The following is a 19,192-nucleotide window of genomic DNA, read 5'->3' on the forward strand; positions in this document are numbered from 1 at the left end:
CTTTCTTTTTCTGCTTAGCAGGTTATCCAGTTACATATCTATTTATCCATTGATGGCTGTGTAGCAACAGCAGAGAAATGTGGGGGGAAAAAAGGCTGGAAAGGGAATTATTGCAGAATGCAAACACACTGCATACAGGCTATAATGCAGTAGGGTCAGGAATTATTTTTTTTTAATTTCTTCCTTATATTGAGAATATTTATTTTCTGGGTATTAACAAACTTCATCTCTTAGTAGCACTCCCTTGGTTTATTGCATCCTCTCAGGTTAAGGAGTTAGAACACACACTGTCATTGATGTCCCAGAATGGAAAGGATTTATTCTCTTCTACTGAACAATTATGAGATCAGTAGTTTTTACTTACATGAAATCCGATGGAGACATTTCTTAATAAAATCAAATCAATTGATTGTGCAATTCTAACACCTTCTGATGCCCAAACAGTTCACATGAAACACTAGTGATATTATTTGTTCATGTAAAAAAGGCTAAGGCCCACATTCTAAGTCAGAAAATTTCAAACATTAATTTCTCTGAAAGCTGTAAAATCTGTGCTCACATGCAACTAGAAGTATAGTTAGCCTTCCATGCCCCTCAAATGGGCTATGATATGTTGTCTTGCTTTCTGTAAGGCAACATTATAAAGCCACCCACGGGTACTGAGCAGTATTGTTTGCCCTGTGGCATAAGTCACAGACGAATCATTCCAAAGCATCTCCTGTTTGAGGAAGTTAGTGGCTCTCCTGGTCAGAGAAATGAAGTAACCAGCAGAAGTTACAGCAAGAGCCATTGCAGACCCTGTTACAGCCAGTTTGCATTTTTCAATATTGGTGAAAATAACAACTGGAACAAAATAAAGGGAAGATAATACCAGATGGATTTGACACTCTTTTACACTGGAGCAGCCATGAGCGGCTGCTCTTCCCTCTCTCAAAATGCCATTTTAATCTTGCTATAGTTCAGTGCCATGAACGTTGATGAGAACATGCAATTTACTTAAATGATTATTAATGGTCAAGGAAGTCCAGATCTATTTATGAGAATGGAGGTAAGAAATCAAGCATATAAAATCTGAGGCTATCCAAAAGGGTCACACTACTCTGACTTGGTCCACGGTTTACATCTTTCAGGTACAATTGCTTAATTTAATAGCACAAACTTTATAAATCTCACAGTTCAAAAGGAATTTGCATTAATAATACCACAAAGACAGATACAGCCCTGCTAGTTAATGCTTCAACGGACATGAATTTTTTAAAATATTCTGATGTTGGAGTCCCAGTTTCATATCTTCGCAGATGTCATCAGTCGTGTTCTTTCTACTTTTAAATTACCTCAGTTTCTTTTAGTAGTGCCCTTGCTTTAAGAAGAAGAAACCAAACCATGTTATTTTAAAATCCTAAAGAATCACTTGCATTATCTCAGTGTCCTGTTCTAAAGATTACTAAAAACGTTATTAAGCTTGCATTTAAAAATCTTGAAACTGCCTCCAATGCTTGCAAAAACCATGAGATGTCATTATGAGAAGAAAGGAAAAGTAGGATAGAAGTGCTGTGCTATAGCATAGATAGGGCAGCAAATGGGAAAAAATTGGTCCCTGCAGTTAGGCGGCCCTAAGTCAGCAGTACCTTCTATACCCTTGACATCAAAACCAGCAACTGGTGGAAAAGGACAGAGCAGCAAAGAGGGCTCCTCTTCCAAAAAAAAATAAAAAAAAATAAAAATAAGGGGGCCTTTGTCATTTGCTTTTTATGCCTTCCCCCATTATAGTGTGTGTTTATTTCATGTGTGCAGGAGGTGGTGCAGAGCAGGTTCCCTAGATCCAACACCATGTGCTGTGAAATCCACTGACAGCCTCATCATAGCCCCAAGCCTCCTTGAATGCTTTAGTACTCAATCTCTCTGAATGTGTCCCTTGTACTGATAACTGGCAAATTAACATGACTACCTTGGTACCTGGTCTTATCACTCATGGTAGAGAATGCAAATTAAACACAATTTTTTTTTTTTGCTGGGTTTTGTTTTGTTTTAAAACAGAGATTTAGAACAGTCAATAATTTAGAGGAAAAGCAAAGAGACAAAATCCTCAGAGACTCCATGTAAACACAAACAACAAAGCATTACAACAGTAGAAATTCAGAAAGGCAGGAATTACAAACACAGGCTGAAATCTGGGATATTTAGAGGTCTGACACATTGTCTTTAAGACAACTCATGTCTGGAAATCATAGCTGTCTCCAAAGGGTTAGCCATCTTACTCTCTTGTTCCTGACCTCCTTCAGCATACTCCTTTCTGTTTCAGTGTCTTCTGAAATGCTTGACACTTTTACCCATAGTGCTTATAATCTTTATCACCTTGGTCTTCAGCATCCTCATCAAAGTCTGACTTTGTGAAGTAGGAAAAAATCATTCTATGTTTGGAGCCCAAATGCATTAAATGCACAGTCCAGGTCACAGGATTGCTGTGTACCCTGAGACACATCTGCTGGAGGGAGAGTCTAAATTTACCACCTGCCCTAAGAAAAGTTTAGTATGCTGCTGCTCTGGACTACAAGGAGACCAGAAAACCTGTTCCTCCTTATGCATTCTCAGCTCTTTTCAAGACTTGTTTGTGATAAATTGTGAATTACCCTCTCCTTTTCTAGATGGCATCTAATATCCTAGCTTGTGCTGGCTAATGGCCTGGATGGCTCCCATTCTGTGAAGTGGGTGTCTCGCATTTATTTGCTTGTACAAATACAGCGTGTCCATCTTACCCATAGCAGTGGAGCACTAGGAGTGTAATTCCTTGTGCAAATAAGTAAGACAGGAGAAAGTACTCAGTGCGTATATTCAACCTTATAAATAAGGATAATCTTATCTAACACTTCATAACCTTATAAAGACACCAAGAGAATAAACTAATTTCTCAGCAATACTTAAACCAGTAATTTAATTATGTGCTTTTCCTCTCTTTTTATTTTAGAGTGGGTCTGACTTACTCAGACTTTTGAAGTCTGAAGTAAGTTTTGAAGTCTTTGAAGCCATCAAAGACCGGGTCCCAGACTATCAAGTGTGTCTAGCTACCTATTTACCAAATAATTTTAAGGTATTTTAAATTAGGTAGAGAAACTCAGGATAATTTTAGAGATTACCAGCCCTGCATATTTCTTCACCCAGTGTTATGCTAGTAACAGGGCAGAAATTGAGCAAGTTTTTCTTCTAAGTCAGGAAGATGAAAAGATTTAAAATTTTGAGTACCCCTAGATGGTTGTTGGGGTTATTTTTAAGCACACATACTGGATGATATTTCCTAAGGGAAGTAGTATGCAGGGAAATTCCTGGTCCATGAATTCTCACCAGGATATGTGATTCTAAGTTGTCAAAGTATAAGATTCCTACAGTTACACTGTAGGAGAAATGTAGGTGCCCAGAAGGTTGCACAGGCACTTAAGACTCTATACGCATAAAATTTAGAGGGAAAGAAAGGGGCTTGTACCCATCATGGTCCTAAGGTGACCTAAATGTGCTTAGGAGTTGGCAAGTTCCCTCCCCCACATGAACTTAAAATACACCTTGTATATTCCATTGACCTCCATTTCACTCTACTGCTGTTGAAAATACGCCCCAGTTTCAAAGATAATTTCCATCAAAACTTTCTGACATTGGTTTCTCATCCGTTGTCAAGGCTTGAGGTTACTGCATTTTCTTCCTTTATATTTACAGTGTGAAACTTCTGTGGTTCAATTTCTGTTGCATGAAATATAAATGCAGCAGCAAATAAGAAGTAACCTAAGGTCAACAGAGAATCAGGCAGTGTAACAATATTTTCTAAGATTGTGTGAAACCACTGAATTGAAGCAGCTCACATAAACAGCATATTTAGCTTATTTCAGTGGCCCTTCTTAATTAACCCTTTAGAAAATAGACAAATGCTTTACATAAATCACACAGCAGACATAGGTCTTGGAAACATAACTATCTAGAGACCCTCCATGTTTGCAGATGCACTGAGAAAACTATTGTAAAATTTTGCCATCCTTTTTAGCTGTATAAATACTTCCAAAAACATAGGGAAAATATTGCTTTGTGTTAAATACTGGTATCTGTTCCTATACAGTGAGTCATTCGCCAAAGTAGCATTAGGGTAGATGTATATTAAAAACTGTCATCACAAAACTTTATTCCTTTATATATGCAACATAACCAATGCTGAATATACAGCAGTGTAACAGAGCACAGAAGGCAGAACTCTTCTTTACTGGGATGTGCTCTCAGCACATAAACCCTCTGCTAATAAAAACTGTTCCATTTTTTCCCCCTCACCTTTGTTCTTTTTATTTGCTCTTGCTGTTCCTCCTATTTTAAGTCTCCTTAGGCATCAGTAGAAAAAGTATTACCCATAAAGATCTGAAATGGCCACAGCAATTGCACAGTAATGCAGGCTGCAAGATCTAGATCTGGATGCCAGGCTGCCTCACTTTTCAAACCATTTAACTCTAGCAAGCAAGCACACCAAATATAAGGCACTGCAATGTGTTAATCTAGCCACTGCCCTGATTTAATTGGCCCAGAAAATTGCTGGAGGTGTTTAGGACTGTAATTAAGGCTAAGAATGTCTGGAAAAAGAGTCTTTGGTGTTAGAGGGATTTTTTATTATTTTTAAGAAACCAAATTCTCAGCTAAAACTCATAGGCCTAATTAGAGATTAATTAAAGTTACTTGCTGCTGCTTAGTTGAATTACAGCTCAGCAGACGTATTTTAAGTGGCAGGTATAAAAATCAGTCTTTTATATCTCTCCCTTTTGGCTCTTCTTCCAACAACCAGAACTTCCCCAGTCAGCAAATTCGTTCAATTCAAATTAGAGCAATTGTCCATCCTTGCCCTCAGCTTCACAACTTGTGGATTCCCACTGTAATTTGGCTTAAGGAGACAAAATTAATTTTGAGAAAATAATGACCCTCGCCTGCCATTATTACTACGCTATAGCTTCTGATCCTGCTGTTGGATATAGCAGTTACTATAACTGAGTATATCCAACTACATGTACAAAGCTAAAAATAGGGTGTAACTGCACCAAAACAACAGGTAAATTTGGTAGTTTATTCTACAAATCTGAGAAAAAAAATCTTATGTGAAAAATATAGGTAACAATCATTCATGTGGTAGCTACAGGAGAGACACAGAGGTCCATTTCCATTTGGACACCCAAAGAGCCAACTGATTTTTCAGAAATGCTCAGCCTGTAACAGAGCCTGCAGAAGCCATAGTTGAAAAGCACAGGGCTTGTCTGTAGAAACCTAATGTTTGCTTTGCAAGACACCCATAAGTCATGCAGTAGGTCAAACACATTCCTCACAAAATTTAATAAAACATACTCTGTGTGTTACATTTAACAGTTTATATAAACTAGAAAATCCTCTGCAACCTTGCCTTTCATTTTAGTTATCCATTCCTGGTTTTAATACCTCTCTAAACAGCAGCAGGCACAATTTTGATACGTACATTGTTCATAATCATTAAATTGGAATGCAATCATACTCTTATTGTCTGGTTATTTGGGTTTAGGAGGACCAACAGAATATTCTTTTGCTGGTTTTGGTGGTTATTTTTGGGAGAGGTTGTTTTAATCAGACTGTTCTCCAATCCTGTTGTCACAGCAACAGTGGACATAACTATTTGACACAATTTTTTCCGCCAAACCTTCAGTGCCATTCAGATTGCAGATTGAATTTAATAAGCCAATTTAACAGCCTACCTGAATCCTAATTGCAAGTTTTCCTAACAATATGACATTATCCTTTTCAGTACATTCTGAAAGATTTCAGTAAATCATTTTCCTATAGACTACAGTAGGGGTTTTTCTTTGCTTAAATACCTGTTAGGTGCTTTTCTCCCCTTCAATTTTAAATAACTATCCAACCTCGTAAACTTAGATCATTTATTGACATTTTAAAAGATTTTTCAGGCTGAAAACCTTTACAGCTATTCTATGATTCACAGTGACAGGGCTGGATTTATGGTATTATACAATAAGGGCATAGGACTTTGTCATTTTTTAAGGAAGAAAAGCCACTCAATGCAGCACATTTCTCACTGACTTTATAGATTCAACTTCTAAGCAGTGAATATATTCTAAGTACAAACATATTCACCTCAAAACAAAAAAACTTAGTGCAGTGAACTCTCCTAAAAATAGCAAAGCAGTTTCAAGCTGCCAGCCCCCTCTATTATATGAATATACTCTGAATTAAAATATCTCTCTTCAGAAGTTTCTGGCATGAGGTGGTAACAGCTCCACAGCATTCTCAAAGAAAGATAACCATGATACCGAGGTTATCTGTGAGGTTACCAGCTATTATGACACTGCCATATTTGATACAGATGGATCATTCAATGCCAGTATCATAGTATTCTTCATAACAACACAAGATGAGAAAGCAACATTGATTACAAGACCCCTTATTTTATGTTGTTGTAACTTTTACAGAACCAATCTTTCCACAGTGAAAACCAGAATAAAGTTTGCTGAATTCTTTTCATGTGAAAAGAAGTAAAAGAGGTAAAAGAAGTGCCTGTTGAATAAATTCACTATTTTCAATTGGATGTATCACTGGTGTCACAGCAAATTATTTCATTCTTTCTGATCCCATTTGAAAACCCTAGCCTCTAAGCTTGGAAGTTAGCCATCTCAACTGCAAAAAACAAGTAAGGCTCCCAGGCAACTTTAAAAAATCATAGAATCACAGAATCGTAGAATAGTTTGGGTTGGAAAGGACCTTAAAATCATCTAGTTCCAACCCCCCTGCCATGGGCGGGGAAACGTCGCATCATGTCATCCAGGGCTCTGTCCAACCTGGCCTTGAACACCGCCAGGAATGGAGCATTCACAACTTCCCTGAGCAGCCCATTCCAGTGCCTCACCATCCTTACAGTAAAGAACTTCCTCCTTATATCCAATCTAAACTTCCCCTGTTTAAGTTTGAACCCATTACCCCTTGTCATAATAACTTCCTAACAACTTGGAAGAAAATAATTTAACAGTTAAGGAAAAGGTAATAGAACAAGTTTTCACATTGTGTGCAGCAAGCCGGTGGCAGTAGCAAAAAGCTGATTTACATCTGCAGCAGAACTGATCATTTCACTTTACAGTACTGCAGTGGACATGCAGTATAACATTTCAAACAAACATTTCAGTGCTATCACACTGACAGTTGCAAAATTCATGCCAGGTAGTCTTTGCTGGAAAAGCATTCTTTTGTACCTCCACAAATACAGACCGGGAGACTGAGGGCCAGAATACACTGATCACCAGTACTGCAGTAACTCACAAAGATGGGGAACCCTTCATACAGCTGGAGTGTAGATGAATTAAGAATTTAAAGAGGGTCTTTCAGTCACAATCTATCCAGAAAATTGAAATAACTGTTCTCATAAATTCACCTAATTCAGCAGGTTGATGTCTGTTTACTATGTGAACTATTTTAATTTGCATTGAATTGAATTTATGCATACTTAAATAACATGTGTTCTATGTTCTGTCCCTTGGTGCAGTTGATATCATAAGAGGGAAGGTAGCCAGAGGTAATGGAGAGAACAGCAAAGAGAAAAAGACAATCTCCACATTTTCAGCTCTGTGGATTTAATTACGTCTCTAACATTAACATATTTGATATTAAGCTGTCAGTAATCCATAACCATCATTTTGAAGCCCTTTACCAGTATCACAGATGAAGAAATCAAGTTTTTCAATTATCCATTATTTTAGCATAATAACACCCAGATACTGCAACAGGCACGGTGCAAATGTAACAAAACAACCTGTTTCTTCTCCAAAATCCTCACATGTCAGCAAAAGGCAAGGCTGGGGAAGAGCTGGTAAAGCACAAGGAGGGAGGGGACATTACTGGTCAGGACCATTCAGTGCAACAGAACTCAGCACCAGCCTAGTTTGTTAAAAGGCAAAAGAGATTCTAAGGAGCTAGTGAAGTGCTGGGGCAGCTGTGTACAGTCAGCTTCTCCAGTCTTGTACTCACTCAAAAGTCTAGGAAACAAAGGCTGGGAGCCAACTTTTTATGCCAGATAGAACATTGCCTGTGTCATTGTACCTAGTGAGATAGCGTCCCAAAGTATCAAAGGCAACTTAGAGCCTTTACATATATAACAAGTAAATACAAAACCTAAGCTGGTAAAACTCTTTGCATTGACCTCACATATGTGAAAACAAAAGCCTGTTTAGTCCTCGTCTCTTACATCTCACTACCTTGCACAGAAACAGATGTTTTCCTAACAGAAATACTACTTGGCTACATCATTCCCCTTTATTTTCTGTGAGTACTATGAACACTGAGTAATTCTGAAAGTGGCTTCGCAACAGGGGCAGGTAAGGTCAGTTTTGTCAATGACTTATTGACTATAAAAAGAAACCTCTAAGTCCTCTATCAGTACTAAGCAGTAACACTTGCATAAACGACTCCACAAAAAGTAGTTCCTATAGTCACTGACTAGATAGAATGATCATTTCTGTATACTATAAACCTTAATATTTTGGCTCCTCTTTAGGCAAAACTGAGTTGGCAACTCAATCACATTAACATATTATTTGTCCTCTGGCTTTTCCTGAATCGTTACATGTAAAGCGTGTGCGCATGCGTGTGTACAAATATATATGTTTATAGAAGGGACTACAGTTCAGGGCTTAAAAGATACTGAAAACTCACAAAGCCGTTAAAGCTTTGGTTAAGTTTGTCCTACAAAAAAACAATTTCCCTATTTGGTGTGCAACATACTAATGGGATTTTGTAACAATATGGAATAGAGCAAACAATGTGGTCTCAAATTAGTCAAAGTCAAAATAAATTTGTGATATTTTCCTGTGATTTTTTTTTTTGTGAATTTTGTGATTATTTTTTTCTCCCCATACTTTTTTTCTCGAGGCTGCAGCTTATTTGTTGTAATAAATATTTACTTACACAGACCGCTAAATGTGTTCATGTCAAACTTTGTTCTACTAATACTACCAATATTGAAGTTTATTTCAAAGGTCCTTTTTCTAATTTTGTATAAAAATTATGTTCAATAGAATTTTCCAATTACAGCAAGAATGGGCTAGGAGTTTGCTTACCAGAACCTTCAGTGATAAAGTACTATTCTGAATAAAAGAAATAATGCCTTCAACAGAAGCAGCCAAAAATTCTTTGAGCATTCTTCCCTTTCAAGGAAAAATGATTACGCCATATGCCTCTAAGACATCAGAATTGGACAACAAGTAACGTCAGGTCACTCTAAGAATAAGTGGTGCTTTGTGCTTCTTTTCCAAAAAGAAAAATTGTCATTTAAAGCACAATACTCTTTTCAAGTCACAAAGCACATTGTGTTCCTATAGGATTAGATGATTTGGCCAGAGAGATGCACGAGGTCATTCTGAGGGTATCTACTGCGTCATCAGAACAAATCACAGGGGGCTTTGTACGGAAATTCAGGTTTCTTATAAACTAACCAGTTCAGGTACTAAGATCTCTCAGTCCTGCAGAAAAAAAAAAAAGTCTAACTTAACCTGGTTTTGGACAGGTTTTTGCAGTCAGTGGTGAACTTGATGCTGCTGCGATGAGACTCAGAATGCCTGAGCTTGGGTCTCACAACATAGTCAGTGGTTTGACTTTGTGTGCTATTTCCTGGTCTTTCCCTGCTTTTCTGCACTGAATTACTTGAGAACAGAGCTCTTGGATAGGCTACTTAATTTACAAAATAGTGCATGGATTTCTACAGTTGCAGAGAATTCATTCAAACCAATATGACAGTGATGGATCTTGATGCTGTTTCACCAATCTGCATTTGTACACTTAGGAATTAATTCAAGGTAATTGAATGGATTTGTAAAATTTCATTTTTAAATGAGATCCAATTCCCCATACTAGTGATTTTCTTATCTGTTGTTCCTGTCGGACTCCACTACTATGACCCTTCAGCTTTTTTCTGTGCTATTACGTTCTTAGTTATCCAATTAAATAAACACTAATCAGCTTCTTTAATAAACTAGATTATAGTGTCTATACTGGCCTAAGCTTGTGACAAACACAGGCATTTATGATTCACAATGTGTTGTGTTAAAGTAAGCAACAGACTACCTATCATCTGGAGATGGACAGGTGCCTGACTAATCAGTGCAGGCTTGTGTGTTACTGTTGGGAAAAAATGCTTTCAGGATCATTTATTCTATTATTCACATTTAAATCTTGGAAATGAAAAAGACAGATATTCCATATTAAAAATAAATTAAAAAAATTGCTTTATATACAGCCTACTGGTGAACATCCTAATTTGTTTTTAAAGAACCTGGGATCAGTCTTTACAGAAGAAACTGACAAAATTCATCAGGAAATTAAGCAGCCAGAAGCTGATTTTTGAATATATGTTTTTTAAGTATGCATCAGTTTTCCCTAACTAATCCATCTGATTAGACATAAAAGATTCCTAACCATTCTATGATTTGCAAAGGTAGGATTACCTGGTATTAATATTGATGCTGCATCTAACATTCTACAAGTAGAATGTGACGTTTTGTCACTTTTGGTCTTCCCAGCCTAGCATATGTTTCTGATTTTTCCCCTACTAATCAGTCCTTTTGTGGGCAGTTTATGGGCAAAGAGCAGTTTGTGGCAAAAAGATGACAAGCTGAACCTGACAGAAAGAGAGAAGAGGCAAAGAATCACCAGCTCTAACTGCAAATTGCACCAACCACAAAACCTGTTGTATTCTTTCCTGTATGTCATACTCAACATAACCACTAATTTCTCAGCAAATGGAGCAAGTAATTTTCAAAAGCAAGTAAGATCATCCCTTTATTCTAAAGATTACTATCTGATCTAAGCAAATCAGTGGAAAATCAACCCCTACCATTTGAAGGAAGCTGTGGGACTTAGGCTCTGTATGTTTCTTGCAAATGACAGGATTATTTTTTTCGCTGTTTCAATGACCAAATCAATGGTTAGTAAGAGAAGATCACACAATCTTCAGTAGGTTTTCTGGCCTTGATATGAAAGATTTTTAAGCAATGAAGCCTTTTCCTTCAAAATAGTCATGTTGGCAAAGATGAATGTTTTAAATCGTGCTTTGAAACAAATCTACAGTTAAGTTCCAAAGAAATTGAACATAAATCAAGACAGACTTGGATCCACTTAGTGTATTAGGAGTAAATACACGGTGATGCTGCTTAACAGAAGTGACACTGTGTGTGTTCGTAACTGGAAGCATAGGAGCATACTTCAACTTGAAAAACTGTTTCTTCTGAAAGGCACAAGAATCAACAGCAAGTTATTTACAGTATTTATGACCTTTCACATATCTCACAGAAGTAATGTAGGGCTTTACTGAAGAACAGTTTTAGGGTGAACAGATGATGACACATTGATTTATTTATTCCTAAATAAATTCCTTTGGTTTATCCCTAAACTAGAATCATAGCATTCCTGGTAACCTCTCCTCAGTCTGTCCTTTGAGGACAGAACTAAAGAACCCAGATGTTCACCCATAAGCACTTGTTTTAGAAGCAATGAGGTGCCTAATATCAATTCACACTCATTTGGAAAAGAGTTGAAAATTCTCCCACTTTTGAAAATCATTACTTTTATCACTTTTAGTAAGTGACAAACACACTCAGAGACAATTTGATCAGTTAAGGAGATCATTCTTTTGACTTAAATATTTATGATATGAATGTACTTTGAGATTGAAGTTCTGATTAAGCATCACTAAACTGAGTTTCTGGGGGAGGCTTGCCTGTCTGTTTGTTTTAGTACTCAGTAGATTCCACAGAGTAAGCCTTTAAAACCTATCTATCTTTTCTGTCATTTGTACTGGGGCAAATAAGAAGTAAGAAATTTCATGGAGATCAGTTACCAGAGTTACTGAATTCACTTGAGTAAGAAAAACTGACTTATTTTCTATCACTCTGATGCTTAGTCCTGTAGCAGTTCTTCTATGATTTTGCTAGATAAAATCTGTGCATAACTGCTAAATTTTTTTCAAAGGATTCAGTGATAAATGGATTCAAAAATATGACAAAAACAGTTTGTGTCAAGAAAGACCTAGGGGTGATGAACTCACCCTCTGAGAAAAACAGCAGATAAATAGCCAAATGTTTCTATTTTACTTGTAAAACTTTCTGAAGAGGTTTATTAAGTTTACTCATTTCATAGGCTCAGAAGGGAATGCTTCATTACGTTTGCTATCATATTGCTAGTAGTCTCTGTGATGTAAGTCTGTTTTTTTCCTATGGCATGATTAAACACAATATTTAAGATGTAAATGAATCCATTAATACAAGAAATGCAAAACCGACAGCTTTTTTAATAAAAAACACTATCAAACTAAGTCTAGTGTATAATAACATGCCAGGAACATTTGCTTAATTTTATAATACTAAAAGCTAACTCAGTGGAAAAAATTCTAATAAAAATTATTCAAAATAGAGTATGTCTCTCAAACAATATAAATGGAATATCATGACACAAAATCAGTGAAGCTTCATCTAGATACAAGTCCCCTTAATGCTTTAAAGGTGTTGGAATAACAGTAAATGAAGTGCCAGTTACACATTTATGTGGTGCATATCTTAGAAGTGATACAGCCTTTTCTCTTCCCTGGAAAAAAATCATCTGCTATTAGAAGAAAGTATAATTAAGGATTCCTTTTGCAAATCCACTGCATACAGTTTATTCTACATGTGGTTGCACGGCTGTATTCCTTGAGGAAAATGTTGGATGAAATGTATGTAATAACGGGATATAAAGAATGGATTGCCCATTTGACACCTAAACATAATTATGATAATTTTCCACAGGTTAAACATTCAGATTCTACTTCACAAGTTCAGATGCAGTGACATAAGATCCACTGTTAATGCAGATTTGACTGCTCTTGTCTTGAATTACAACACTTACTGTATCTATTTAGATACTTCCTAATTGTAATTTGTAAATCTAAGTCCCCAAACAGTCTGCAGGTTCTGCTTCTGTTAACCAACCCAGCAACTCAGTACACATATGGCCTTCAGTACCATAAACTAATGCTTCTTCCAGTGCCCCAGGAAAAAAAAACAAATTTGATAGCTATGCAGCACGATGATTCTAAATATAGCATAATTTAGGTAATACGTCAAGAGCTTTATGAAGATGTAGAAACTTTCTGCCATCTTGTACCATTCATTGCAAGTCAAGAGCCAGGCAAAAATTAGGGAAGCTAAGTGTTGCAAACATAATGCCATAGCATAAAAAAGCGCTACACCTACGTCACCTTTGTAAGCCTCAAATAGAAAATAAAATGCATGCACCTTAACTGATCTTTCTAAAGCAAGAAAACACCAATAATCATGTGCATGAATACAGTAAGACTACTTTCATATACTCAACATAAATATGATTTCTAACAACAACAAAACATGTTAAAAACTCCTATTAGGCCTAGCACATACTATGGATTGCTGTCAATACAACTCCAGAGCCTTTTGTCCAGTTTTCAGCAGTAGGCCTTTCATTCCTCACACTGCATTATGACAACCCTTAAGAAAATCACACTTCCAAAAAAACCAAACCACCCCATAAAAACCCCAAGAACCCACAAAGAGAGAGTAGAAATTCACTTGTAACAGGAGGGTCAGACTGTAGGGCTTAGTACAGAGGTAGGTTGATTCCAAGTTACAGTATTGTGCTTCATAATCAAAGCTCTGATAAATTTAAAATAAAGGTGCATACAAAACCTCTGTAATAGTGAATTAAGCAGAAGCAATACTTACTTTACATTAAGGCACTAGTAGAAAAATTTTAATTTAAACTTTTATACCTTGTTTTCTAAACTGAAATCAATTCATCTGGGAAAACAAGTGGATCTAGGATTTCTTAAAAAGAGATAAAAGAATAAATCAAGGCAGGATTTTGCTGACTTAAAGCATCTCAAGTCTGGCCAGAACTTTTGTTTTGTTTGTTTGTTGTTTCAGAAGATAATTTTCAAGCAAGCAGTTAATATTTTTCATTCCAACTGACCTAAAGTTATTTCATCTTACTTCTGACTCAGCTTCTAAGAAGAAATTTTTATATTTTTTTTTTCACACAGGTTAAACCAAATTATGTCGCATTGTTAAGATGTGCCTTAAGATTGATTTGCAAGAAAAACATTGGAAAAGCAACTTTTTAGCAATGAAGGTTTAGGAGATCAATACTAGACCTCTGAGATTTACTGTAGGGCCTTGGCACAGTACTGGCCAATCAGAGAGCTCAGTATGTCCCATAGGAAATATCTAAAATTAGATTTTTAAATTTAGAGACCAAAACCTTTGCCTGATTTAACAAGATGGGAATTTCTTGCCTAACTGCTGAAACTCAAGTTCAAACAATTTGCCTTACACTCTCTTTTTTCTCAATGTCAGGAAAATGAGAAATAAATGTAAATGCAAAATGGGAAATAGAAGACTTCTGAGATTCACAAATGCACTGAGAGGATAAAGTGTCAAGTCTGATGAATCCTACTGTGATGTACATTGCAAAAAGCTTATCAATAATACATCAGGAAAGGATTAGAGGCAATGTCACTGTAACAAAGTGGATTAAAACAGTTCTAACTGCTGAAAAAGCACCTTTCCTTCTCCATCTGCCATCTTAACATACCCAGCCAACCACCATCTCTCACACATGTATCATTACTCTCCCCAGGTAACAGAACTACAGACAAAGTAGTACCACTTTTCATAATTCTTCTTGCATTAATTGATGCAAACTCTAAGGCAAATGTCATTGCTATCTGGAAGAGATGTGGAGCAATGAGCTAAAACACATACACTGGCTTCATTAGTCATAAGCCTAACACTACATTTCCTCAGGATCACCATCCCATCCCATCTGTCCATTTTTGTTCTAGAAGACATCTCCTTGATATCTAAGACCTTATCTAGGAAACATCAATCAATCCATGTAAACAGACCCAGTTTCTATAGCATCACTACCCACCAGTTTGAGTTTGGCCCAGAAAATAGTCATCAGTACTTGCTGTCTCTGACGTGAACCAGTTTTGGTTTCCAGTACTTGAGCTATAATTAATCCAGAAAAGATATCAATTAAGAATAAAAGTCATCAGGATACTAAAGATGACATGTGGGTGTCAAGGCTACTGATCATTAAATGAAGTGAGGAATTGGCAGGTAGGATAAAGTAACAGATACAGCTACCTTAAAGGTTAATAAATTTCCTTCTTTCCTTCCCAACCTTGTTCTAAGCTGTTGCAAATGATGTGAAATAATTATTTTGACAGAATTATTTCCCCCCTAGACCAGATGTGTTGATCTCCCTTAGGTTCTTTAAGTAGAGTGACTGCAGATTTTAATCTTCCTGTGCCCACTGTAGCATCTGTACAAACACTTCATTAACATAAGAATGGTGGTAAGTAAGTGCTATTAAAATGAGGTGGTGGTGTTCTTCCATATCCTTTTTTATAATTCATTGAATTTTATGCTATGAGTAGGTGCTAAATTGGGAATGAATAAAAATGCATTCCAAACCCTCACTTGGCATCCAATGTATGCTTATTCTCTTAGAGATGAACCAAATTTTTAGCTTGAGAATTTTTTGCATCTATCCAGTGCCAAGGCAAAGGAGTTGTGTAATGTATTTGAGATAGATTTAGCAAAAAAAAAAAAAAAAAAAAAAAAAATCCATATTCTTATAATGCTTTTTATTCCAGTTTTCATTTGCATGAAACTCAGACTATGGCATGTAGCATCTGTTAACTCTGCTACAATTATGTCAACATGGTGATTTTTTTTTCTTTCAGAGGATTATGCATTACTTTTCTCTTTAAGGTGATACAATTCTTAGACAAGTTAGAACTCATCTGCCTTCCTTAGGTTTCTCTTGATACTTCCCTTCACTACAGATGTCATTACTAAGAGTTTCCTGAGTCACTCTCAGTAAATGGTGAGTGCAGGATTATTTTTTTATGAAAAGGAGAACCGAGACAGTTGATCTTTTGCATATTTAAGAATTCATTTGATGTCAAATTAAGAATAAAAGCATACTTTGCCAAGCATAGAAGCTGTCACAAGATAAGGTCTACTCTGCCTGCTGCTCACTAGGGATACAGACATTGTCCGTACTCATCTGAAGCACTAAGACGTAAAATTGAACTGTAAAAATGGTATTCATCAGCTTGCTTTTTTTTTCCTTTTCATATACAAACATATGCACATAAAGCATTTGCTGTATGCACCTATGTGCCTATATATATCTTTATGTATATATTCATAGATATGTTTCTATATATATATATGTATGTATAAATAAGTGCTTCCTCCTGCACCAGCTGTCACCTCTGAAGCATACGCCTGGCTAGGAAAGCAGACAAATGCTTTTTGAAGCAGATACATCTTCTATTTCGATAGTGTGTTGGGAAGAGGTGGTAGTAAGGATTAAGAAATTGGTTCTATCCTTGCTAAGAACCAACTTGCTGGGAGGATGCTTTGGGGCATTGTGGATGTGATACATTGGTAGTTCCTGAACTGAAGAGAAAAAATGAATTTGTATGTGGATATCTAAAATCACTGTCTATTCCATGCTCATCACACGGCTACCTAGGCTTGCACTTTGCAAGGATGCTGCAAGTCATGTCTGAAGGCTCTAAGCCAAAATCTGGCAGGTCTTTCTCTACACTACCTCCCTGACATTACTGCAACATCCAGGCTCTTTGCAGCTTCTTCAAAATTCAGAAGGTCAAATTTTGCTCTCATATGTCAGCACACAACTCTTATTGCCCTGATTTTAATTTTTCTATGGTTGAACTTCTGCACAACCTCTTTGCAAATAGCAATGTGTAACAGAGAAGGAAATTAAAAGTTAGACAGCTTTTTAGCCAAACACCCATAACTTTATTAAACTACATTGCCTATACTAAGATAGGAAAACAAGGAGGATCAACAGACACTTTGAATTCTTACTAATCTCTCTCATTCTAATTTCCATTCTATGTGGGAACTGGGTTCTCGATTTGCAGTGGCTCAGTAAACAAAAACCCTAAGTGTGCTAATGTTCCACCCTCTATGTCCTGCAGACTAAATACTGATTTAGCACACTAACGTTTGTTCAAGACCATGGTTTGGTCTTTAGTTTGAGCGTTCCATTAATTGAAGTATTTTCTGGTCTGTAAAAATTACCTATATCACAAGACAGAATCACTTTGGTCCCTAATGACTATATGATTTGGACTTTGTTAAGACATACATATTTCTGTTCCTTACTGCCTTTAAGCGCATATAACTTCAGTTCCTAATGCAAACAGACTAAAGTAGTGGGCTGGGCTGTATCTGACAGCAAATGCATATACTGCTAAACCAGCTCTTTGCCAACAGACCCCTCAGCTGTACACTTCAGCTGCATCCAGACCCAGAGCTGTCCTAATGCATGTTAACCCCTGCATCAAACACCACAAACATGGAGTATATTCTGTGCTACATCTGGATTATACATAATGCTACAAATAACTGTGCTACATCTGGATTATAACATAATGCTACAAATGCTACAAATAACGAATGAAGGAGTGGAATTTCTGGAAGAAGCAGAGGAAAGAGACAATAGAAAATGATGTGCCTCTGTCCCCAGTCTGGAAGCACATCTCTCCATATCAATCCTGCTATTAATTAATGACTGGTCACTGTAAGTACTGGGTGGATCACCTGTCTGCAGACAGGTCTAATAGTGAATGTCAAGATCTTGCTTCTCCAAAGGGTGGTACTAAAGCCCTGTTTGTATCTCGACTACATCCCAAAATCCAGGATAATCATAAGAGCCTGTAGTCAACATCCCTACTCCGACCGTGGACAGCCTGAGATCAACCTAAATTCACCTTTGCAGATGGCTAGGACTTACAATGAATCATTCTAGGCAATCTGGTTTTGTCCTTCATCACACAACTTTGCCCTAAAACATACAGGAAATGTTCGAGGCAGCACAACATGCCAAGGGCCATCCACCTGGCAAGTAAGTGCCACTGTGAGGGCTGCCTTACTTTGGCCAAAGGTGCATCAGCTGGATTATCCAATGCCACTGTGCTTCTGCAGGCAACAATAATAGGAACAAGTGGCAAAATTTGGTATCAAATCCCATTGTATGTTCCTGCTCATGACACTTCATCAGACCTGAAGATCAGTTATGCCATCTCCAAACCTGCAGCACTTGAACTGAAAGCTGCAGCAGGCATTGTCTCAACTGATCTTTGTTATCAGTGATCAGAATTAATACATGAATCATTATTGTTTGAACTAAACAGACAGTATCTATACCTGATAACTGAATCAATTTCAGATGTATAAGTGTGGGCAAAAAGGGAAGGACAGGCGTAATGACTACTAGTGAGTGGGTTACAGAGACATATTCGTCACAGCTTTCAAATGCCATAACAAAATAGAAGACATTGACATTTTCCCAAGAGCATATAACAAGTTCTTAGTCTCCAATTACTGCAGAGTTAAGCTAAAAATTGAGAGAACTCCAGCTAACTTTCAACTGTTCCTGACAGAAAACAGGCATCAGTTTTCAGAACTGGCAGTGCATTATTTATTTTATTTTTGTTTAAATCACAGAAAATGTACATAGGCAGGAGCTCTGAGAGTTACTGTGGCCTTTTTGCTGCAGGCAGGAAAAATGTCCCTGCATCCATCACCATTTAAAATTGACCCAAATTGTTCTGGTGAAAAAAATTTGTAGTAGCTTGAGAACAAATTACAACTTAAAATGTTCTGCACAATGAGCAGTGCTCTGGAGAGAAAGAACATGTTCAAGAAATCAGAAACATGTAGGAATCAAACAAAATCTTCAGCTAAATCAATCTTTAAGAGAAACTGATAGGGTGAAACAGAGCTATGTATTTCCTCTTGTTTTCTTGTCTTCCTTCCTTTCTTTCATCCTTCCCTCTCTCTTTTCTTTCCTCCCTCAGAGAACTCTACGTGAAAACTGGAAAAACTTTATCCAGTGCTTCAGGTCTAACATCCACTCAGGAAAATATGAATTAAAACTTTGCAACTCAGAAACCATCTCCTCTGAAACATGAAGTAAACTGATGGCCATATGCTGAGATTTACATTAATCTCCATAAAAAGATAACACCCAAGTGGAAAGCTATTTTGCCATCGATACCCTCTCCTAAGCTGTAATTCTAATATTGCTTCTTCCT

Source organism: Neopsephotus bourkii, unplaced genomic scaffold (genome assembly GCF_033783945.1).
Source record: "Neopsephotus bourkii isolate Nb327-2 ecotype Australia unplaced genomic scaffold, CSIRO-AGI_Nbou_v1 NB_867, whole genome shotgun sequence".
Classification (NCBI taxonomy): Eukaryota; Metazoa; Chordata; class Aves; order Psittaciformes; family Psittacidae; genus Neopsephotus; species Neopsephotus bourkii.